Source organism: Triturus cristatus, chromosome 7 (assembly GCF_964204655.1).
Source record: "Triturus cristatus chromosome 7, aTriCri1.1, whole genome shotgun sequence".
Lineage (NCBI taxonomy): Eukaryota > Metazoa > Chordata > Amphibia > Caudata > Salamandridae > Triturus > Triturus cristatus.
The window spans coordinates 1,291,567,442-1,291,590,375 of record NC_140590.1 but is presented as its reverse complement, the minus strand read 5'-3'; the positions used below and the strand labels follow the sequence as shown (position 1 = coordinate 1,291,590,375).

General features: G+C 55.8%; 1 protein-coding gene across 3 annotated transcripts in view; it reads left to right on the top strand.

Moving 5' to 3' along the window:
* LOC146811915 (sulfotransferase 1C4-like) overlaps positions 1 to 22,934 on the top strand; it is a 763,876-nt gene that overhangs the window by 250,453 nt on the left and 490,489 nt on the right. The window lies entirely within an intron of this gene.

The following is a 22,934-nucleotide window of genomic DNA, read 5'->3' as shown; positions in this document are numbered from 1 at the left end:
GGACAGCTCGACCCAGAGATGATTATTCAAGGACCCTATGTAAGCAGCTCTGATTTATGCCACCTTTTTACAAAGGCTCCCTTTCTTACTATCGCCTGGTTTTGGAGACCAAATTCCAGCCTAGTTTGGGCCGGCGAATCATATTTGGGAGGCTGGAAAATCGCTCGGTAGGAGGTTGATATTACACTATAGAGAATTACTGCATTTCTTCCAATCAGAGTTTCACTCCCATAAGTAATCATAGTCTGCAATTTGGCTCGTACAACATTTAAAAAAGGATCAAGTGTCAGGTCCGGTAGCACCTTCTTCAAGGGTTTTAGTGCTAAATAGGTCATAGCCCCCTTCCTTTGCAGGGACTCCAGCTGCGGCTTGAAGGAGTTATTTTGATCTAAAAGCACGCCCAGATATTTATAGTTCGTTACTTGGTCTAGATGTTTATCGGCCAAAGGCCAGCTAGGGTTTACCTTCTTATGATGGTTTACTGCCATAATGTTGGATTTTTTGAAGTTTATTTTTAGAGCATTCAGTTCCGAGAATTTGTGAGTTGTGTCTAGAAGGTGCTGAAGACCGATGGGAGTCCGGCTGATCAGAACTAAGTCGTCAGCATATAGCAAGTTTGTCAATGTCATGCCACCTAGCTTCGGGGCGTGTGAAGAGCAACTATCCAATTCTCCCGGTAGGTCCGCTAGAAAAAGGCTAAATAACAAGGGGGCGAGAACACATCCTTGCTTTAAACCCTTTGTAGTGGTGATTCTGCTTGAAAGGTGCTTCTCAGCGCCTAGTTTAATTCTGATTCACTTAATAGTGTGCAGTTGTATGAGTTGGTCTAAGAGGGGTGGTGGTATCCCCCATCTGTCCAACTTATGCCAGAGTGATGCTGAGGTGGCATTGACTGATGCTGAGGTAGCACTGACTGATGCTGTGGTAGCACTTAGGGATGCTTAGATGGCGCTGAGTGATGCTGTGGTGGCGCTGAGTGAAGCTGTTGTGGCGCTGAGTGATGCTGTGGTAGCACTGAGTGATGCTGCGGTGGTGCCGAGTGATGCTGCGGTGGTGCCGAGTGATGCTGAGGTGGCGCTGAGTGATGCTGAGGTGGCGCTGAGTGATGCTGAGGTGGCGCTGAGTGATGCTGAGGTGGCGCTGAGTGATGTTGCTGTGATGTAGCACTGAGTGAGGCTGTGGTGGCACTGAGTGATACTGAGATGGTACTGAGTGATGCTGAGGTGACACTGAGCGATGCTGAGGTGACACTGAGTGATTCTGTGGTGGTGCCGAGCGATGTTGAGGAGGAGCTCAGTGATTCTGTGGTGGTGCTGAGTGATGCTGAGGTGGTGCTGAGTGATGCTGAGTGATGCTGAGGTGGCACTGAGTGATGCTGAGGTGGCACTGAGTGATGCTGTGGTGGCACTGAGTGATGCTGATGTGGTACTGAGTGATGCTGTTGTGCTGAGGTAAAGCAAACACAAGGAGATGATGGACGGAGCGCTGAAACTTTTCAGACACTCAGCCCCAGTCACAGATCTGGGTTGAATCCATCATCGTTCTTTAGCTCACTTAGCCACCCCAGTTCAGACACAGATATATGTAAATCAGTTTTGACCCTGTGCCTCATGGGAACAGTCCAGCCTGAACTGCCAAGCCATGTCTTCCCTGGACCGGGAACAAGCATCCTGGGACTGGTTTCGGGCTAAGAGCCCTTATCAGCCAGGCTAGCTTGAATCCAGTGGCAAGGTGAGCAAGGGACCTACGTCTGGGCATGCCCTGCCAACTTAGGGCAAACAGAGCAAATGCTAGGAGATGATGGACGGAGCGCTAAAACATTTCAGACACTCACCCCCAATGAGATGGCGCTGAGTAATGCTGAAGTGGTGCTGAGTGAAGATGAGGTGGCACTGAGTGATGCTGAGGTGGAGCTGAGTGATGGTGAGGTGGTGCTGAGTGATGTTGTTGTGCTGTGGTGGTGCTAAGTAAGGCTGTGGTGGCACTGAGTAATGCTGAAATGGCGCTGAGTGATGCTATTGTGCTGAGCGGCACTGAATGATGCTGTTGTGGCGCTGAGTGATGTTTAGGAGGTGCTGAGGTGGCGCTGAATGATGCTGAGGTGGCGCTTAGTGATGCTGTGGTGGCAGTGATTGATGCTGAAGTGTCACTGAGTGATGCTGAGGTGACGCGGAGTGATTCTGTGGTGGTGCCGAGCGATGTTGAAGAGGCGCTCAGTGATTCTGTGGTGGCTCTGAGTGATGCTGAGGTGGCGCTGAGCGATGCTGAGGTGGCGCTGAGCAATGCTGAGGTGGCGCTGAGCGATGCTGAGGTGGCGCTGAGCGATGCTGAGGTGGTGCTGAGCAATTCTGAGGTGGCACTGAGTGATGCTGAGGGGGCACTGAGTGATGCTGATGTGGTGCTGAGTAATGCTGTTGTGCTGAGGTAAAGCAAACACAAGGAGATGATGGACGGAGCGCTGAACCTTTTCAGACACTCGGCCCCAGTCACAGATCTGGGTTGAATCCAACATCGTTCTTTAGCTCACTTAGCCACCCCAGTTCAGACACAGCTATATGCAAATCAGTTTTGACCCTGTGCCTCATGGGAACAGTCCAGCCCGAACTGCCAAGCCATATCTTCCCTGGACCGGGAACAAGCATCCTGGGACTGGTTTCGGGCTAAGAGCCCTTATCAGCCAGGCTAGCTTGAATTCAGTGGCAAAGTGAGCAATGGACCCTCGTCTGGTCATACCCTGCTAACTTAGGGCGAACAAAGCAAACACAAGGAGATGATGGACGGAGCGCTGAAACATTTCAGATACTAACCCCCAGTGAGGTGGCGCTGAGTGAAGCTGAGGTGGCGCTGAGTGAAGCTGAGGTGGTGCTGAGTGAAGGTGAGGTGGCGCTGAGTGAAGCTGAGGTGGCGCTGAGTGAAGCGGAGGTGGCACTGAGTGATGCTGAGGTGGCACTGAGTGATGCTGAGGTGGCACTGAGTGATGCTGAGGTGGCACTGAGTGATGCTGAGGTGGCACTGAGTGATGCTGAGGTGGAGCTGAGTGAAGCTGTTGTGGCGCTATGGTGGCGCTAAGTGATGCTGTGGTGGCGCTGAGTGATGCTGTGGTGGTGCTGAATGATTCTGTTGTGTCGCTGAGTGATGCTAAAGTGGCACTGAGTGATGCTGAGGTGATGCTGAGTGATGCTGTGGTGTGTGCTGAGTGATGTTGAGGAGTCGCTGAATGGTGCTGTGGTGGCGCTGAGTGATACTGTGGTGGCGCTGAATGATGCTGAGGTGGCTCTGAGTGATGCTATGGCGACGCTAAGTGATGCTAAGACGGCGCTGAGGCGGCACTGAGTGATGCTCAGCTGGCGCTGAGTGATGCTGAGGTGGCGCTGAGTGATGTTGCTGTGATGTGGTGGCACTGAGTGAGGCTGAGGTGGCACTGAGTGATGTTGAGGTGGAGCTGAGTGATGCTGAGGTGGAGCTGAGTGATGGTGAGGTGGCGCTGAGTGATGGTGTTGTGCTGTGGTGGCACTGAGTGATGCTGTGGTGATGCTGAGTGATGCTGTGGTAACTCTGAGTGAGGCTGTTGTGGGGCTATGGTGTCGCTGAGTGATGCTGTTGTGGCGTTGAGTGATGCTGCGGTGGTGCTGAATGATGCTGTTGTGGCGCTGAGTGATGCTGAAGTGGCACTGAGGGATGCTGAGGTGACACGGAGTGATGCTGAGGTGTGTGCCAAGTGATGTTGAGGAGTCGCTGAGTGGTGCTGTGCTGGCGCTGAGTGGTTCTGTGGTGGCGCTGAGTGGTGCTGTGGTGGCACTGAATGATGCTGAGGTGGCGATGTTGAGTGATGCTGAGGCGGCGCTGAGTGATGCTGAGGCGGCGCTGAGTGATGCTGAGGCGGCGCTAAGTGATGCTGAGGCGGCACTGAGTGATGCTGAGGCGGCACTGAGTGATGCTGAGGCGGCACTGAGTGATGCTGAGGCGGCACTGAGTGATGCTGAGGCGGCACTGAGTGATGCTGAGGCGGCACTGAGTGATGCTGAGGCGGCACTGAGTGATGCTGAGGCGGCACTGAGTGATGCTGAGCTGACACTGAGTGATGCTGAGCTGGCACTGAGTGATGCTGAGCTGGTGCTGAGTGATGCTGGGGTGGGGCTGAGTGATGTTGTTGTGCTGTGGTTGCGCTGAGTGAGGCTGTGGTGGCACTGAGTGATACTGAGATGGTACTGATTGATGCTGAAGTGGAGCTCAGTGATGCTGTTGTGCTGAGTGGCGCTGAGTGATGCTGAGGTGGCACTGAGTGATGCTGAGGTGGCACTGAGTGATGATGAGGTGGTGCTGAGTGATGCTGGGGTGGCGCTGAGTGATGCTGTGGTGGCGCTGAGTGATGCTGAGGTAGTGCTGAGTGATGCTGAGGTAGGGCTGAGTGATGCTGAGGGGGCGCTGAGTGATGCTGAGGGGGCGCTGAGTGATGCTGAGGTGGCGCTGAGTGATGGTGAGGTGGCGCTGGGAGATGCTGAGGTGACGCTGAGGGATGCCAAGGTGGGGCTGAGTGATGCCGAGGTGACGCTCCGTGATGCTGAAGTGGCGATGAGTGATGCCGAGTGATGCTGATGTGGCACTGAGTGATGCTGTTGTGTTGTGGTGGCACGGAGTGACGCTGTGGTGGTGCTGAGTGATGCTGTGGTGGTGCTGAGTGATGCTGTGGTGGCGCTGAGTGATGCTGTGGTGGCGCTGAGTGATGATGAGGTGGCGCTGAGTGATGCTGAGGTGGCGCTGAGTGATGCTGTTGTGCTGAGGTGGCGCTGAGAGATGCTGAGGTGGCACTGAGTGATGCTGATGTGGCGCTGAGTGTTGCTGTTATGCTGCGGTGGTGCTGAGGGATGCTGAGGTGGCGCTGAGTGATGCTGAGGTGGCGCTGAGTGAATTTGTTGTGCTGTGGTTGCGCTGAGTGAGGTTGTGGTGGCGCTGAGTGATGCTGTGGTGGCGCTGTGGTGGCGCTAAGTGATGCTGTTGTACTGAGGTGGCACTGAGTGATGCTGATGTGGCGCTAGTGATGCTGAGGTGGCGAGTGATGCTGAGGTGGCACTGAATGATGCTGAGGTGGCACTAAGTAATGCTGATGTGGTGCTGAGTGTTGCTGTTATGCTGAGGTGGCGCTTAGTGATGCTGAGGTGGCGCTGAGTGAAGTTAAGGTGGCGCTGAGTGAAGTTGTTGTGCTGTGGTTGCGCTGAGTGAGGTTGTGGTGACGCAGAGTGATGCTGAAATGGCACTGAGTGATGCTGTTGTGCTGAGTGGCGCTGAGTGATGCTGTGGTGATGCTGAGAGATGCTGTGGTAACTCTGAGGGATGCTGTTGTGGTGCAGAGTGATGTTTAGGAGGCACTGAGTGTGCTGAGTGGCGCTGAGGTGGCGCTGAGTGATGATGAGGTGGCGCTGAGTGATGCTGTGGTGGCGCTGAGTGATGCTGTGCGGGTGCTGAGTGATGCTGAGGGGGTGCTGAGTGATGCTGAGGGGGCGCTGAGTGATGCTGAGGTGGCGCTGGGTGATGCTGAGGTGGCGTTGGGTGATGCTGAGGTAGGGCTGAGTGATGCTGAGGTAGGGCTGAGTGATGCTGAGGGGTGCTGAGTGATGCTGAGGGGGCACTGAGTGATGCTGAAGTGGCACTGAGGGATGCTAAGGTGGCGCAGGGTGATGCTGAGGTGGCGCTGAGTGATGCCGAGGTGGGGCTGAGTGATGCTGAGGTGACGCTCCGTGATGCTGAAGTGGCGATGAGTGATGCCGAGTGATGCTGATGTGGCGCTGAGTGATGCTGTTGTGCTGTGGTGGCACTGAGTGACGCTGTTGTGGTACTGAATGATGCTGTGGCGGCGCTGAGTGATGCTGTGGCGGCGCTGAGTGATGCTGTTGCGGCGCTGAGTAATGCTAAGATGGCGCTGAGTGATGCTAAGACGGCGCTGAGTGATGCTAAGACGGCGCTGAGTGATGCTAAGACGGCGCTGAGTGATGCTGAGGCGGCGCTGAGTGATGCTGAGGCGGCGCTGAGTGATGCTGAGGCGGCGCTGAGTGATGCTGAGCTGGCGCTGAGTGATGCTGAGCTGGCGCTGAGTGATACTGAGGTGGCGCTGAGTGATGCTGAAGTGGCGCTGAGTGATGCTGTTGTACTATATGGGGCTGAGTGAAGCTGACGTGGGGCTGAGTGATGTTGTTGTGCTGTGGTTGCGCTGAGTGAGGCTGTGGTGGCACTGAGTGATACTGAGATGGCACTGATTGATGCTGAAGTGGCGCTAAGTGATGCTGTTGTACTGAGTGGCGCTGAGTGATGCTGAGGTGGCACTGAGTGATGCTGAGGTGGCACTGAGTGATGATGAGGTGGTGCTGAGTGATGCTGTGGTGGCGCTGAGTGATGCTGTTGTGACGCTGAGTGATGCTGTTGTGGCGCTGAGTGATGCTGAGGTAGGGCTGAGTGATGCTGAGGTAGGGCTGAGTGATGCTGAGGGGGCGCTGAGTGATGCTGAGGGGGCGCTGAGTGATGCTGAGGTGGCGCTGAGTGATGGTGAGGTGGCGCTGGGAGATGCTGAGGTGATGCTGAGTGATGCCAAGGTGGGGCTGAGTGATGCCGAGGTGACGCTCCGTGATGCTGAAGTGGCGATGAGTGATGCCGAGTGATGCTGATGTGGCACTGAGTGATGCTGTTGTGTTGTGGTGACACGGAGTGACGCTGTGGTGGTGCTGAGTGATGCTGTGGTGGTGCTGAGTGATGCTGTGGTGGCGCTGAGTGATGCTGTGGTGGCGCTGAGTGATGCTGAGGTGGCGCTGAGTGATGCTGAGGTGGCGCTGAGTGATGCTGAGGTGGCGCTGAGTGATGCTGAGGTGGCGCTGAGTGATGCTGTTGTGCTGAGGTGGCGCTGAGAGATGCTGAGGTGGCACTGAGTGATGCTGAGGTGGCGCTGAGTGAAGTTGTTGTGCTGTGGTTGCGCTGAGTGAGGCTGAGGTGGCGCTGAGTGTTGCTGTTATGCTGCGGTGGTGCTGAGGGATGCTGAGGTGGCGCTCAGTGATGCTGAGGTGGCGCTGAGTGAATTTGTTGTGCTGTGGTTGCGCTGAGTGAGGTTGTGGTGGCACTGAGTGATGCTGTGGTGGCGCTAAGTGATGCTGTTGTGCTGAGGTGGCACTGAGTGATGCTGATGTGGCGCTAGTGATGCTGAGGTGGCGAGTGATGCTGAGGTGGCACTGAATGATGCTGAGGTGGCACTGAGTAATGCTGATGTGGCGCTGAGTGTTGCTGTTATGCTGAGGTGGCGCTTAGTGATGCTGAGGTGGCGCTGAGTGATGTTAAGGTGGCGCTGAGTGAAGTTGTTGTGCTGTGGTTGCGCTGAGTGAGGTTGTGGTGACGCAGAGTGATGCTGAAATGGCACTGAGTGATGCTGTTGTGCTGAGTGGCGCTGAGTGATGCTGTGGTGATGCTGAGAGATGCTGTGGTAACTCTGAGTGATGCTGATGTGGCGCTGAGTGTTGCTGTTATGCTGCGGTGGTGCTGAGGGATGCTGTTGTGGCGCTATGGTGGCGCTAAGTGATGCTGTGGTGGCGCTGAGTGATGCTGTGGTGGTGCTGAATGATTCTGTTGTGTCGCTGAGTGATGCTAAAGTGGCACTGAGTGATGCTGAGGTGATGCTGAGTGATGCTGTGGTGTGTGCTGAGTGATGTTGAGGAGTCGCTGAATGGTGCTGTGGTGGCGCTGAGTGATACTGTGGTGGCGCTGAATGATGCTGAGGTGGCTCTGAGTGATGCTATGGCGACGCTAAGTGATGCTAAGACGGCGCTGAGGCGGCACTGAGTGATGCTCAGCTGGCGCTGAGTGATGCTGAGGTGGCGCTGAGTGATGTTGCTGTGATGTGGTGGCACTGAGTGAGGCTGAGGTGGCACTGAGTGATGTTGAGGTGGAGCTGAGTGATGCTGAGGTGGAGCTGAGTGATGGTGAGGTGGCGCTGAGTGATGGTGTTGTGCTGTGGTGGCACTGAGTGATGCTGTGGTGATGCTGAGTGATGCTGTGGTAACTCTGAGTGAGGCTGTTGTGGGGCTATGGTGTCGCTGAGTGATGCTGTTGTGGCGTTGAGTGATGCTGCGGTGGTGCTGAATGATGCTGTTGTGGCGCTGAGTGATGCTGAAGTGGCACTGAGGGATGCTGAGGTGACACGGAGTGATGCTGAGGTGTGTGCCAAGTGATGTTGAGGAGTCGCTGAGTGGTGCTGTGCTGGCGCTGAGTGGTGCTGTGGTGGCGCTGAGTGGTGCTGTGGTGGCACTGAATGATGCTGAGGTGGCGATGTTGAGTGATGCTGAGGCGGCGCTGAGTGATGCTGAGGCGGCGCTGAGTGATGCTGAGGCGGCGCTAAGTGATGCTGAGGCGGCACTGAGTGATGCTGAGGCGGCACTGAGTGATGCTGAGGCGGCACTGAGTGATGCTGAGGCGGCACTGAGTGATGCTGAGGCGGCACTGAGTGATGCTGAGGCGGCACTGAGTGATGCTGAGGCGGCACTGAGTGATGCTGAGGCGGCACTGAGTGATGCTGAGCTGACACTGAGTGATGCTGAGCTGGCACTGAGTGATGCTGAGCTGGCACTGAGTGATACTGAGGTGGTGCTGAGTGATGCTGGGGTGGGGCTGAGTGATGTTGTTGTGCTGTGGTTGCGCTGAGTGAGGCTGTGGTGGCACTGAGTGATACTGAGATGGTACTGATTGATGCTGAAGTGGAGCTCAGTGATGCTGTTGTGCTGAGTGGCGCTGAGTGATGCTGAGGTGGCACTGAGTGATGCTGAGGTGGCACTGAGTGATGATGAGGTGGTGCTGAGTGATGCTGGGGTGGCGCTGAGTGATGCTGTGGTGGCGCTGAGTGATGCTGAGGTAGTGCTGAGTGATGCTGAGGTAGGGCTGAGTGATGCTGAGGGGGCGCTGAGTGATGCTGAGGGGGCGCTGAGTGATGCTGAGGTGGCGCTGAGTGATGGTGAGGTGGCGCTGGGAGATGCTGAGGTGACGCTGAGGGATGCCAAGGTGGGGCTGAGTGATGCCGAGGTGACGCTCCGTGATGCTGAAGTGGCGATGAGTGATGCCGAGTGATGCTGATGTGGCACTGAGTGATGCTGTTGTGTTGTGGTGGCACGGAGTGACGCTGTGGTGGTGCTGAGTGATGCTGTGGTGGTGCTGAGTGATGCTGTGGTGGCGCTGAGTGATGCTGTGGTGGCGCTGAGTGATGATGAGGTGGCGCTGAGTGATGCTGAGGTGGCGCTGAGTGATGCTGTTGTGCTGAGGTGGCGCTGAGAGATGCTGAGGTGGCACTGAGTGATGCTGATGTGGCGCTGAGTGTTGCTGTTATGCTGCGATGGTGCTGAGGGATGCTGAGGTGGCGCTGAGTGATGCTGAGGTGGCGCTGAGTGAATTTGTTGTGCTGTGGTTGCGCTGAGTGAGGTTGTGGTGGCGCTGAGTGATGCTGTGGTGGCGCTGTGGTGGCGCTAAGTGATGCTGTTGTACTGAGGTGGCACTGAGTGATGCTGATGTGGCGCTAGTGATGCTGAGGTGGCGAGTGATGCTGAGGTGGCACTGAATGATGCTGAGGTGGCACTAAGTAATGCTGATGTGGTGCTGAGTGTTGCTGTTATGCTGAGGTGGCGCTTAGTGATGCTGAGGTGGCGCTGAGTGAAGTTAAGGTGGCGCTGAGTGAAGTTGTTGTGCTGTGGTTGCGCTGAGTGAGGTTGTGGTGACGCAGAGTGATGCTGAAATGGCACTGAGTGATGCTGTTGTGCTGAGTGGCGCTGAGTGATGCTGTGGTGATGCTGAGAGATGCTGTGGTAACTCTGAGGGATGCTGTTGTGGTGCAGAGTGATGTTTAGGAGGCACTGAGTGTGCTGAGTGGCGCTGAGGTGGCGCTGAGTGATGATGAGGTGGCGCTGAGTGATGCTGTGGTGGCGCTGAGTGATGCTGTGCGGGTGCCGAGTGATGCTGAGGGGGTGCTGAGTGATGCTGAGGGGGCGCTGAGTGATGCTGAGGTGGCGCTGGGTGATGCTGAGGTGGCGTTGGGTGATGCTGAGGTAGGGCTGAGTGATGCTGAGGTAGGGCTGAGTGATGCTGAGGGGTGCTGAGTGATGCTGAGGGGGCACTGAGTGATGCTGAAGTGGCACTGAGGGATGCTAAGGTGGCGCAGGGTGATGCTGAGGTGGCGCTGAGTGATGCCGAGGTGGGGCTGAGTGATGCTGAGGTGACGCTCCGTGATGCTGAAGTGGCGATGAGTGATGCCGAGTGATGCTGATGTGGCGCTGAGTGATGCTGTTGTGCTGTGGTGGCACTGAGTGACGCTGTTGTGGTACTGAATGATGCTGTGGCGGCGCTGAGTGATGCTGTGGCGGCGCTGAGTGATGCTGTTGCGGCGCTGAGTAATGCTAAGATGGCGCTGAGTGATGCTAAGACGGCGCTGAGTGATGCTAAGACGGCGCTGAGTGATGCTAAGACGGCGCTGAGTGATGCTGAGGCGGCGCTGAGTGATGCTGAGGCGGCGCTGAGTGATGCTGAGGCGGCGCTGAGTGATGCTGAGCTGGCGCTGAGTGATGCTGAGCTGGCGCTGAGTGATACTGAGGTGGCGCTGAGTGATGCTGAAGTGGCGCTGAGTGATGCTGTTGTACTATATGGGGCTGAGTGAAGCTGACGTGGGGCTGAGTGATGTTGTTGTGCTGTGGTTGCGCTGAGTGAGGCTGTGGTGGCACTGAGTGATACTGAGATGGCACTGATTGATGCTGAAGTGGCGCTGAGTGATGCTGTTGTACTGAGTGGCGCTGAGTGATGCTGAGGTGGCACTGAGTGATGCTGAGGTGGCACTGAGTGATGATGAGGTGGTGCTGAGTGATGCTGTGGTGGCGCTGAGTGATGCTGTTGTGGCGCTGAGTGATGCTGTTGTGGCGCTGAGTGATGCTGAGGTAGGGCTGAGTGATGCTGAGGTAGGGCTGAGTGATGCTGAGGGGGCGCTGAGTGATGCTGAGGGGGCGCTGAGTGATGCTGAGGTGGCGCTGAGTGATGGTGAGGTGGCGCTGGGAGATGCTGAGGTGATGCTGAGTGATGCCAAGGTGGGGCTGAGTGATGCCGAGGTGACGCTCCGTGATGCTGAAGTGGCGATGAGTGATGCCGAGTGATGCTGATGTGGCACTGAGTGATGCTGTTGTGTTGTGGTGACACGGAGTGACGCTGTGGTGGTGCTGAGTGATGCTGTGGTGGTGCTGAGTGATGCTGTGGTGGCGCTGAGTGATGCTGTGGTGGCGCTGAGTGATGCTGTGGTGGCGCTGAGTGATGCTGAGGTGGCGCTGAGTGATGCTGAGGTGGCGCTGAGTGATGCTGAGGTGGCGCTGAGTGATGCTGAGGTGGCGCTGAGTGATGCTGTTGTGCTGAGGTGGCGCTGAGAGATGCTGAGGTGGCACTGAGTGATGCTGAGGTGGCGCTGAGTGAAGTTGTTGTGCTGTGGTTGCGCTGAGTGAGGCTGAGGTGGCGCTGAGTGTTGCTGTTATGCTGCGGTGGTGCTGAGGGATGCTGAGGTGGCGCTCAGTGATGCTGAGGTGGCGCTGAGTGAATTTGTTGTGCTGTGGTTGCGCTGAGTGAGGTTGTGGTGGCACTGAGTGATGCTGTGGTGGCGCTAAGTGATGCTGTTGTGCTGAGGTGGCACTGAGTGATGCTGATGTGGCGCTAGTGATGCTGAGGTGGCGAGTGATGCTGAGGTGGCACTGAATGATGCTGAGGTGGCACTGAGTAATGCTGATGTGGCGCTGAGTGTTGCTGTTATGCTGAGGTGGCGCTTAGTGATGCTGAGGTGGCGCTGAGTGATGTTAAGGTGGCGCTGAGTGAAGTTGTTGTGCTGTGGTTGCGCTGAGTGAGGTTGTGGTGACGCAGAGTGATGCTGAAATGGCACTGAGTGATGCTGTTGTGCTGAGTGGCGCTGAGTGATGCTGTGGTGATGCTGAGAGATGCTGTGGTAACTCTGAGTGATGCTGATGTGGCGCTGAGTGTTGCTGTTATGCTGCGGTGGTGCTGAGGGATGCTGAGGTGGCGCTGAGTGATGCTGAGGTGGCGCTGAGTGAATTTGTTGTGCTGTGGTTGCGCTGAGTGAGGTTGTGGTGGCGCTGAGTGATGCTGTGGTGGCGCTGTGGTGGCGCTAAGTGATGCTGTTGTGCTGAGGTGGCACTGAGTGATGCTGATGTGGCGCTAGTGATGCTGAGGTGGCGAGTGATGCTGAGGTGGCACTGAATGATGCTGAGGTGGCACTAAGTAATGCTGATGTGGTGCTGAGTGTTGCTGTTATGCTGAGGTGGCGCTTAGTGATGCTGAGGTGGCGCTGAGTGAAGTTAAGGTGGCGCTGAGTGAAGTTGTTGTGCTGTGGTTGCGCTGAGTGAGGTTGTGGTGACGCAGAGTGATGCTGAAATGGCACTGAGTGATGCTGTTGTGCTGAGTGGCGCTGAGTGATGCTGTGGTGATGCTGAGAGATGCTGTGGTAACTCTGAGGGATGCTGTTGTGGTGCAGAGTGATGTTTAGGAGGCACTGAGTGTGCTGAGTGGCGCTGAGGTGGCGCTGAGGTGGCGCTGAGTGATGATGAGGTGGCGCTGAGTGATGCTGTGGTGGCGCTGAGTGATGCTGTGGGGGTGCTGAGTGATGCTGAGGGGGTGCTGAGTGATGCTGAGGGGGCGCTGAGTGATGCTGAGGTGGCGCTGGGTGATGCTGAGGTGGCGTTGGGTGATGCTGAGGTAGGGCTGAGTGATGCTGAGGTAGGGCTGAGTGATGCTGAGGGGTGCTGAGTGATGCTGAGGGGGCGCTGAGTGATGCTGAAGTGGCACTGAGTGATGCTAAGGTGGCGCAGGGTGATGCTGAGGTGGCGCTGAGTGATGCCGAGGTGGGGCTGAGTGATGCTGAGGTGACGCTCCGTGATGCTGAAGTGGCGATGAGTGATGCCGAGTGATGCTGATGTGGCGCTGAGTGATGCTGTTGTGCTGTGGTGGCACTGAGTGACGCTGTTGTGGTACTGAATGATGCTGTGGCAGCGCTGAGTGATGCTGTGGCGGCGCTGAGTGATGCTGTGGCGGCGCTGAGTGATGCTGTTGCGGCGCTGAGTAATGCTAAGATGGCGCTGAGTGATGCTAAGACGGCGCTGAGTGATGCTAAGACGGCGCTGAGTGATGCTAAGACGGCGCTGAGTGATGCTGAGGCGGCGCTGAGTGATGCTGAGGCGGCGCTGAGTGATGCTGAGCTGGCGCTGAGTGATGCTGAGCTGGCGCTGAGTGATACTGAGGTGGCGCTGAGTGATGCTGAAGTGGCGCTGAGTGATGCTGTTGTACTATATGGGGCTGAGTGAAGCTGACGTGGGACTGAGTGATGTTGTTGTGCTGTGGTTGCGCTGAGTGAGGCTGTGGTGGCACTGAGTGATACTGAGATGGCACTGATTGATGCTGAAGTGGCGCTGAGTGATGCTGTTGTACTGAGTGGCGCTGAGTGATGCTGAGGTGGCACTGAGTGATGCTGAGGTGGCACTGAGTGATGATGAGGTGGTGCTGAGTGATGCTGTGGTGGCGCTGAGTGATGTTGTTGTGGCGCTGAGTGATGCTGTTGTGGCGCTGAGTGATGCTGAGGTAGGGCTGAGTGATGCTGAGGTAGGGCTGAGTGATGCTGAGGGGGCGCTGAGTGATGCTGAGGGGGCGCTGAGTGATGCTGAGGGGGCGCTGAGTGATGCTGAGGGGGCGCTGAGTGATGCTGAGGTGGCGCTGAGTGATGGTGAGGTGGCGCTGGGAGATGCTGAGGTGATGCTGAGTGATGCCAAGGTGGGGCTGAGTGATGCCGAGGTGACGCTCCGTGATGCTGAAGTGGCGATGAGTGATGCCGAGTGATGCTGATGTGGCACTGAGTGATGCTGTTGTGTTGTGGTGACACGGAGTGACGCTGTGGTGGTGCTGAGTGATGCTGTGGTGGCGCTGAGTGATGCTGTGGTGGCGCTGAGTGATGCTGTGGTGGCGCTGAGTGATGCTGTGGTGGTGCTGAGTGATGCTGAGGTGGCGCTGAGTGATGCTGAGGTGGCGCTGAGTGATGCTGAGGTGGCGCTGAGTGATGCTGAGGTGGCGCTGAGTGATGCTGTTGTGCTGAGGTGGCGCTGAGAGATGCTGAGGTGGCACTGAGTGATGCTGAGGTGGCGCTGAGTGAAGTTGTTGTGCTGTGGTTGCGCTGAGTGAGGCTGAGGTGGCACTGAGTGATGCTGATGTGGCGCTGAGTGTTGCTGTTATGCTGCGGTGGTGCTGAGGGATGCTGAGGTGGCGCTCAGTGATGCTGAGGTGGCGCTGAGTGAATTTGTTGTGCTGTGGTTGCGCTGAGTGAGGTTGTGGTGGCACTGAGTGATGCTGTGGTGGCGCTAAGTGATGCTGTTGTGCTGAGGTGGCACTGAGTGATGCTGATGTGGCGCTAGTGATGCTGAGGTGGCGAGTGATGCTGAGGTGGCACTGAATGATGCTGAGGTGGCACTGAGTAATGCTGATGTGGCGCTGAGTGTTGCTGTTATGCTGAGGTGGCGCTTAGTGATGCTGAGGTGGCGCTGAGTGATGTTAAGGTGGCGCTGAGTGAAGTTGTTGTGCTGTGGTTGCGCTGAGTGAGGTTGTGGTGACGCAGAGTGATGCTGAAATGGCACTGAGTGATGCTGTTGTGCTGAGTGGCGCTGAGTGATGCTGTGGTGATGCTGAGAGATGCTGTGGTAACTCTGAGGGATGCTGTTGTGGTGCAGAGTGATGTTTAGGAGGCACTGAGTGATGCTGAGGTGGCACTGAGTGATGCTGATGTGGTGCTAGTGACGCTGAGGTGGCGCTGAGTGATGCTGAGGTGGCACTGAGTGATGCTGAGGTGGCGCTGAGTGATGCTAAGGTGGCGCTGAGTGATGCTGTGGTGGCGCTGAGTGAAGTTGTTGTGCTGTGGTGGCACTGAGTGAGGCTGTGGTGGCACTGAGCAATGCTGAGATGGCGCTGAGTGATGCTGTGGTGGCGCTGAGTGATTCTGTGGTGGCGCTGAGTGATGCTGTGGTAACTCTGAGTGATGCTGTTGTGGTGCTGAGTGATGTTTAGGAGGAACTGAGTGATGCTGAGGTGGCGCTGAGTGATGCTGTGGTGATGCTGAGTGATGCTGTGGTAACTCTGAGTGATGCTGTTGTGGCGCTGAGTGATGTTTAGGAGGAACTGAGTGATGCTGAGGTGGCGCTGAGTGATGCTGGGGTGGCGCTGAGTGAAGTTGTTGTGCTGTGGTGGCGCTGAGTGAAGTTGTTGTGCTGTGGTGGCACTGAGTGAGGCTGTGGTGGCACTGAGCAATGCTGAGATGGCGCTGAGTGATGCTGTGGTGGCGCTGAGTGATGCTGTGGTGGCGCTGAGTGATGCTGTGGTGGCGCTGAGTGATGCTGTGGTGGCGCTGAGTGATGCTGTGGTGGCGCTGAGTGATGCTGTGGTGGCGCTGAGTGATGCTGTGGTGGCGCTGAGTGATGCTATGGTGGCGCTGAGTGATGCTGTGGTGGCGCTGAGTGATGCTGTAGTGGCGCTGAGTGATGCTGTAGTGGAGCTGAGTGATGCTGAGGTGGCACTGAGGGATGCTGACGTGACGCTGAGTGATGCTGAGTGATGCTGATGTGGCGCTGAGTGATGCTGTTGTGCTGAGGTGGCGCTGAGTGATGCTGAGGTTGCACTGAGTGATGCTGAGGTTGCGCTGAGTGTTGCTGTTGTGGCGCTGAGTGATGCTGTGGTGGCGCTGAGTGATGCTGTGGCGGCGCTGAGTGATGCTGTGATGGCGCTGAGTGATGCTGCTGTGGCACTTAGTGATTCTGTTGTGGCGCTGAGTGATGCTGAGTGATGCTGTGGTCGCGCTGAGTGACGTTGCGGAGGTGCTGAGTGATGCTGTAGTGGTGCTGAGTGATGCTGAGGTGGCGCTGAGTGATGCTGAGGTGGAGCTGAGTGATGCTGAGGTGGCGCTGAGTGATGCTGAGGTGGCGCTGAGTGATGCTGAGGTGGCGCTGAGTGATGCTGAGGTGGCGCTGAGGGATGCTGAGGTGGCGCTGAGGGATGCTGAGGTGACGCTGAGTGATGCTGAGTGATGCTGATGTGGCGCTGAGTGATGCTGTTGTGCTGAGGTGGCACTGAGTGATGCTGAGGTTGCACTGAGTGATGCTGAGTGATAATGATGTGGCGCTGAGTGATGCTGTTGTGCTGAGTTGGCACTGAGTGATGCTGAGGTTGCACTGAGTGATGCTTTGGTGGTGCTGAGTGATGCTGTGGTGGTGCTGAGTGATGCTGATGTGGCGCTGAGTGATGCTGTTGTGCTGAGGTGGCACTGAGTGATGCTGAGGTTGCGCTGAGTGATGCTTTGGTGGTGCTGAGTGATGCTGTGGTGGTGCTGAGTGATGCTGTGGTGGCGCTGAGTGATGCTGTGGTGGCGCTGAGTGATGCTGTTGTGGCGCTGAGTGATGATGTTGTGGCGCTGAGTGATGCTGATGTGATGCTGAGTGATCCTGTGTGATCCTGTTGTCGTGCTGAGTGATGTTTAGAAGGCGCTGAGTGATGCTGGAGTGCTGCTGAGTAATGCTGTAGTGGCACTGAGTGATGCCATGGTGGCGCTGAGTGATGCTGAGGTGGCGCTGAGTGATGCTGAGTGATGCTGAGGTGGCCTTGAGGGATGCTGATGTGGCGCTGAGTGATGCTAAGTCATGCTGATGTAGCGCTGAGTGATGCTGTTGTGGCACTGAGTGATGCTGATGTGGCGCTGAGTGATGCTGTGGTGGTGCGGAGTGATGCTATTGTGCTGAGGTGGCACTGAGTGATGCTGAGGTGGCGCTGAGGGATGCTGAGGTGGCGCTGAGGGATGCTGAGGTGGCGCTGAGGGATGCTGAGGTGGCGCTGAGGGATGCTGAGGTGACGCTGAGTGATGCTGAGTGATGCTGATGTGGCGATGAGTGATGCTGTTGTGCTGAGTTGGCACTGAGTGATGCTGAGGTTGCACTGAGTGATGCTTTGGTGGTGCTGAGTGATGCTGTGGTGGTGCTGAGTGATGCTGATGTGGCGCTGAGTGATGCTGTTGTGCTGAGGTGGCACTGAGTGATGCTGAGGTTGCACTGAGTGATGCTTTGGTGGTGCTGAGTGATGCTGTGGTGGTGCTGAGTGATGCTGTGGTGGCGCTGAGTGATGCTGTTGTGGCGCTGAGTGATGATGTTGTGGCGCTGAGTGATGCTGATGTGATGCTGAGTGATGCTGTGTGATCCTGTTGTCGTGCTGAGTGATGTTTAGAAGGCGCTGAGTGATGCTGGAGTGCTGCTGAGTAATGCTGTAGTGGCACTGAGTGATGCCATGGTGGCGCTGAGTGATGCCATAGTGGCGCTGAGTGATGCTGAGGTGGCGCTGAGTGATGCTGAGTGATGCTGAGGTGGCCTTGAGGGATGCTGATGTGGCGCTAGTGACGCTGAGGTGGTGCTGAGTGATGCTATTGTGCTGAGGTGGCACTGAGTGATGCTGATGTGGCGCTAGTGACGCTGAGGTGGCGCTGAATGATGCTGAGGTGGCACTGAGTGATGCTGAGGTGGCGCTGAGTGATGCTGTTGTGCTGAGGTGGCGCTGAGAGATGCTGAGGTGGCACTGAGTGATGCTAAGGTGATGCTGAGGTGATGCTGAGGTGGCGCTGAGTGAAGTTGTTGTGCTGTGGTTGTGCTGAGTGAGGCTGAGGTGGCACTGAATGATGCTGATGTGGAGCTGAGTGTTGCTGTTATGCTGAGGTGGCGCTGAGTGCTGCTGAGGTGGCGTTGAGTGAAGTTGTTGTGCTGTGGATGCGCTGAGTGAGAATGTGGTGGTGCTGAGTGATGCTGTGGTGGCGCTGAGTGATGCTGTTGTGCTGAGGTGGCACTGAGTGATGCTGATGTGGCGCTAGTGATGCTGAGGTGGTGCTGAGTGATGCTGAGGTGGCACTGAGTTATGCTGAGGTGGCACTGAGTGATGCTGTGGTGGTGCTGAGTGATGCTGTGGTGGTGCTGAGTGATGCTGTGGTGGCGCTGAGTGATGCTGTGGTGGCGCTGAGTGATGCTGAGGTGGCGCTGTGTGATGCTGAGGTGGCGCTGAGGGATGCTGAGGTGGCGCTGAGGGATGCTGAGGTGGCGCTGAGGGATGCTGAGGTGGCGCTGAGGGTTGCTGAGGTGGTGCTGAGGGATGCTGAGGTGGCGCTGAGGGATGCTGAGGTGGCGCTGAGGGATGCTGAGGTGGCGCTGAGGGATGCTGAGGTGGCGCTGAGGGATGCTGAGGTGACGCTGAGTGATGCTGAGTGTTGGACCTGGCCCTTTTTGAAGGGTCATCCCTAAACTTTTTGCCTTCCTCCTGTATTTTTTCTGACCTGGTGTTGGCTGATTTATGACTCTGGGCACCTTACCACTGCTGACCAGTGCTAAGGTGCATATGCTCTCCCTATGGTAAAATGTATACATTGATTGGTGTCCATGATTGGTTTATTTGGTTTACTGTCAGCCCCTAGTAAAGTGCACCAGGAGTGCCAGGGCTTGTAAATACAAATGCTGCTGGTGGGCTTGCAGCACTGGTTGTGCCACCCACAGAAGCGGCCTAGTAAAATGTGTCTAGGATCTGCCACTGCAGAACCTGCGCGCAGTCTGATACTGTCGCGCTGACTGCGCAAGTGCACCCACTTGCCAGTCCCTAAACCTTCCTTTAACTACATATTAGTCACCCCTCTGGTAGGCCCAAGGGCAGGGTGCATTGTAGGCATAAGGTAGGACATGCCCTGATGTGTGTGGCATGTCTTAATAGTGAATTACAGCCATTTTCGTTTTTCACTATTGAAGGCTACCTGCTCTCCATAGGCCAGAATGGGCTACTGGAATTACTACACCCTGTAATCCCAGTGGACTCATAGAGCATGGTAGACAATTATGTTTAGTATGCCTGAACTCAGAATAATAAAATACTTCTTTTAGTAAAGTTTATTTTAATATCCTGTGTTTGTAAATACTACTTTTAGAAAGTTAGTATTTACTGATCTGGCCATTCAGTCCGCCTCTGCGCTGTGTGTGTGTGTGTTCTGCCTAGCAACAGTAAGGAGCAGGGCTGGGGAATTCCAGGAGACAGGCTGGCTGCCAGGTGGTGGGTAGAGAGATTACACCAGGATGGGTGGGAGGAGTACACCCCGACTCTTGAATAGACCTGTGCTCTGCCAGCACAAAGCCGGCGCCGCCCCCTGTGGAGCGGCTGATGTCTCTGCCCTGCTGCTGAAAGGAAAGCGCAGAGTCACCACAACAAAGTGCTCCAAAAACTGGACTGAGCCAGGCCCAGGCCCCCTGGCGCTAAAGAACAAAAGAATTGGTGTATAAAAGTAGGAGCCTGGCTCCTAAGAAATCAGATCCTGTTTACGCAACGACGAACCTCTGCCTGAAGGAGAAGGACCTGGAGAAGCTGAAGGAGGAATACTGTCTCTCTGCCTGAGAGACTGGCCTGCAGTGGGTGCCTGTCTGCTGGAAGGAGAGGAAAAGACTGAAGGAAAAGACTTTGAATCAACTTGTGCTGAACAATCTCCAAGGGCTTGCTTGTGAACTTGCCCCCTGATCTGCGCCCCAGGAACAGTGGGCGCAACCTACCCCCAGAAGAGGAGAAGTAGCTGGACGCAATTCCGTGACGCTGATCCCCAGAGAACCTGTTTGCCTCTCCCCCTTTCTCCACACCGCGACATCTGCCACCTGGGACTACCACGAGCACCGCAAGGACCTGCCTCCCTGGTCCAAGCACCGCAAGTACCAGCCCCTCCGAGCCATAGCTCGCAACGCGGAGAAAGGCACCTGAAGGCCTGCGCACCGAGCCCTGGCGACCCTGTGCCGTCAAGATCACCGCGAGGCCCTGTGCACACTTGTGATTCCCTGAAAAGCTGATCGCGCTGCAACAGCGCTGTGGATTGCCCTGGAGCTGCTTCCTCCTCCTCTGCCCTTGGTCGTGTGGCTGGGACCTTCTTCGGGTGCCCCACGAAGCACCGCCGCCCTCTGACTGCGAGGGACGACACCGCGACGTGAGACACCGTGCCGTGGAAACCCGAGGCCGCCGCCGTGACCAACCCCGTGAAAAGAAGGTATTTGTGACCATCGCGCGAAAAGTACGGCTGTAACTGCCTACGTACGGTCCGTACTTCCATCTGAACTCATTGCGCTTTGAAAACGTACTGCCTTGCCTGGTAGTTCGAGTCGTACTGTTCGTACTTCCATCTGAATTCATGGCGCTTGGAAAACGTACTGCCTTGCCCCGTAGTTCGAGCCGTACTGTGGGTACGTCCATCTGAAATAATTGTGCGTAAATACGGCCCGTACTTGCCTTTGTACGGACCGTACTGACCCCTGAAGTATCCTGTTTTGAACCTTAGCAACCTTGGTTCGACTCGTACCAGCCTTGGTCTGAACCGTACTGGCCTCGGGAGCAGCATAGTTCGAACCGTACCTGCTTTGAGCCGAACTACATTGAAAAGCATTACCGGTGCTCACTCGAGAAGAGTGAGATTCGGCAAGCGTACTCGTGCTCCTGCGAGAGGCGTGAGAAACGGCAAGGCCCTTTAAAAACCTTGCCCAAAGCCTAACAACGGTACTACGAAGTGCGCAGAACCCCTAAGAAGCTTATTTTAATCAGAACTTTGCCATTATTAAGACCTGTGGACTACCTTTGAGCATTTAAAGAGTAACTGGATTATTTCCCCAAGAGAACTGTATTTATGCAACCTGCCTGAAAGAAAACCTTTTATATAAAGAAATATATTTTACTATAAATACAGCCTTATGTCTTTGTGTGGTGGGGAGGTGATTATTGTGTGGGACAACTTGAACGCTTAACCTTATGCCCTCTGGAAATTTAGCCTGACTGCTCGCGCCACGTTACCTAGAGGGTGAGCAGGGGTTATTTTTAAAGAGGTGATCCTTTGCCCTGACTTAGAGGAAAGGGTCCCTGCTTGTCGCAAGTGCATACCTGCGCCAACCAGAGACCCCGGATTCTAACATTGGTGGCAGCGGTGAGGATTTACGGATTTGCGTTCTTGGTGTCTGCACAGTGATTACTAACCATTGCACAGTAGACAGTCCAGTAGCTTGAGCCACAGAACTTTTTATTTTTGCTTGCCAAGAGAAGACGATCCCTTGTGTTTGGAGTCATGCCGGGCCCAAACAGCATAGAGAAAACCGCGCTGAAAGCCTGGATTGAATCAAGGGGTGCAACCAAGGAAGTTACACCATTGAAACCAGCGGGAAGTGTTCGCAGTTTTGGTAGAGGCCTGTCGCCAGAGGAGCTGGCAGACAGACAGGCCACCAGGGATCACGAAGTATTGTTGGCAAAGCTGGAAGTAAATGCCCAACTGGAGCTAGAGAGCAAGAAGCTGGCTCTGGAAGAAAAGAAAATGCAAATGGAGCATGACTTCCTAATGAAGAAATATGATATGGAGCTCGAGAGGCTTGAGGCCATGAGTGTCTCAGCCCAGCAACAAGAAAGGTGCGTAGCTCAGAGATTGAGCTTTTCTGAGTGGGAGGAGGAATCCAGCTCAGATGGTGGCAGCAGTATTGAATTCTCTAGTGTTGAAAGAGTAGTACGCACACCCAGAGATGTGGCGCCTGACTTGAAGGAGGGGGTTAACACACACCAGGAGGTTCAAGGGCATGAGGTAGCTCCAGTAGTGCGCAGTATCCCTGAAGGGAATAGGGTAACTGGCGCAGGGGTTCATAGTCCTAGTGGCGGGAGGGACACTCTACTGGCTCTAGATGAGAGGCGCAGGGAGAGGGGTTCCCCCAACATTGAAGTCCTGGTAGGTGAGTGTGAAGACCGCCCAGAAGAGTGTGGGTTGTGTGACAGAGACAGTCAGATACTGTCTTGCCAGTCTCAGGAGAGTGGTGTGGAGTACGTGTGTGAGGCACTGGATGGTAAGGTGATGGCTAGTTTGGTTAAAACTGCTAGGGGGCTGTGTGATCCAATGGTGGGAGAGCATATTTTAAGTCCCTGTTTTCCAGAGCTACGTCAACACCTGCTGGAGAGTGAGTTCTCTGACCGCAGAGAACTCACATTGGAGGCAGACCTTTTGGTGGATTCCAGAGGGTCTGGAGAGGCATTGGGGAGTGACCCTGTGGGGAGTGGCTCAGGTATCTTCCAACCCAGAGTGGTGGAAGTGGTGCAGAGTAGCCCAGCTAGGTCCCATGATAGTGGGAGGGGTGTAGGGGCTCACGTCCTGTCTCAGTGGAGAAGGAGTGAGTGTGGGGCTGGGTGCCCCCAGGTGCCCGAAACCCAGTCTCAGAGCCTGGATGGTTCTTTAAGGGAACACCAGGCGGGGAGCCTAGGCTGTCCTGATGGGCCGCCCGTTGAGGGGGATCCCCTAGTGTCTGGTGAGCTGGGAGTGTCTGTAAGCAGGCCTCCATCAGTTCTGGTGTCTGGCAGTACCGCTCCAGTTGGGAGGGTGCAGAGGTCCAGATTGAGGGGTGAGAGGGGGAAAGAGTCCCCAGTGGAAGAACCAGTGGGTCAGGGGCCAGCCAGAAGGGCTGCGTCCCCCTTGAGTGACCATGGTGACACCACTTCTGTCCTGGGGGATCTTCAGGCACTGTCAGATGGACAGGGGTCGGGAGATCAGCGCCAGGCAGACTGTCACACGACACATGAGTTATGTGTCACCCTCAGGGGGGGCATGCGTGCTCCCCGGGAAGTCCTGGTGCGCCAGGCGAGCGTTCAACCGCATGGGTTGGACCCAGGGTTGGGAAGCCAGGTTCAGGTGTTGTCTGACCTGGAGGGTGGGACCACTGTAATCAGTGTCCTGACCCATGTTGCTTCTAGGGGTACCACGCCAGTTGGGAGTGGGCAGTACTCTGGAAGGGGGTGCAGAGGGAGGGAGTCCTCGCCTCTGACCCCGGCTCAACTAAAGGGTT